The sequence below is a fragment of the Microtus ochrogaster genome, linkage group LG7_11, assembly GCF_000317375.1.
Source record: "Microtus ochrogaster isolate Prairie Vole_2 linkage group LG7_11, MicOch1.0, whole genome shotgun sequence".
NCBI classification, from domain to species: domain Eukaryota; kingdom Metazoa; phylum Chordata; class Mammalia; order Rodentia; family Cricetidae; genus Microtus; species Microtus ochrogaster.
The window spans coordinates 2,954,653-2,955,704 of record NC_022032.1 but is presented as its reverse complement, the minus strand read 5'-3'; positions in this window follow the sequence as shown (position 1 = coordinate 2,955,704).

The following is a 1,052-nucleotide window of genomic DNA, read 5'->3' as shown; positions in this document are numbered from 1 at the left end:
TTTCGAGACAGGGTTTCTCTGTAGCTTTGGTTCCTGTCCTGGAACTAGCTCTTGTAGACCAGGCTGGCCTCGAACTCACAGAGATCCTCCTGTCTATGCCTTCTGAGTGCTGGGATTAAAGGCGTGTACTGCCACCTCCATCCAACCTTATTTTTGTGTGTTTTTTAAAGAGACAAAAATGAATATAGAGCTGGGTGGGGGGCATTTGGAGAAACTGGGGGAAAGGAAAGATATGATCAGAATACATCGGTTGAAAAAAAATTTTTTTTCACAGGCTCTGATCCCCAACAGTCTTAACACCAACAAGTATCATTGCAAGATACTCAGCCACAGCTCATCTTCTGTAGATGGAGAGCATTCTGCTTGGGGCTGGAGAGATGGCTCAGGGAATTGGGAGTGTGTCCTGCTTCCTGAATGCATGTGCACCCCTAGTCAACACTGTGGGAGCCGTAGGGTTTCCTCGTAGGGTCAAGTGTTCTAACAGTTCCCAGTTTGTGGTTGAGTGTGACCATTCACAGAAAGGCTAAATAAAGGTTACCAACACCCGGAACTTCTGACAGACACCTCATCCCGAGGCACCGCTGTTCCCATCCCTGGGGGGCAGCGGAGACAGTAAGTTGGGAAGGGTAACAGGTTCTGCCCCTGAAGACCCTCCTTAGGTACCCCATCTCTTATTGCGCTCCACACAAGGCTACCGGGGGGCCGCACCAATAGGAGCCGGCTCAGCTGGAGGCTCAGAGTGAAAGGGCTGTCCCCTGCCAGCTGTTGTTTTTCCACCGGAAAGAAATAAGAGGACTGGGACCAGTAAGAGGGATGTGGGCGTGCATTTTCTTGGAATCCAAAGGGTCAGGGAAGAAAAAAATATATATCAAAAAATGTTCCCAGTACAAAGTTCAGAAGGGGGAAAAAAAAACCAAAAACCTCTGGGTGTTTTGTTTTGTTTAGCTAAATTTTGTAACACAAGAAGAGTGTTCTGGAGCCAAGTGTACCCAGAGGAAAAAGTTTTCAGTACATAACGGAGTAGAGAGGGCCAAGGAAAAGGCGCGCGGGGG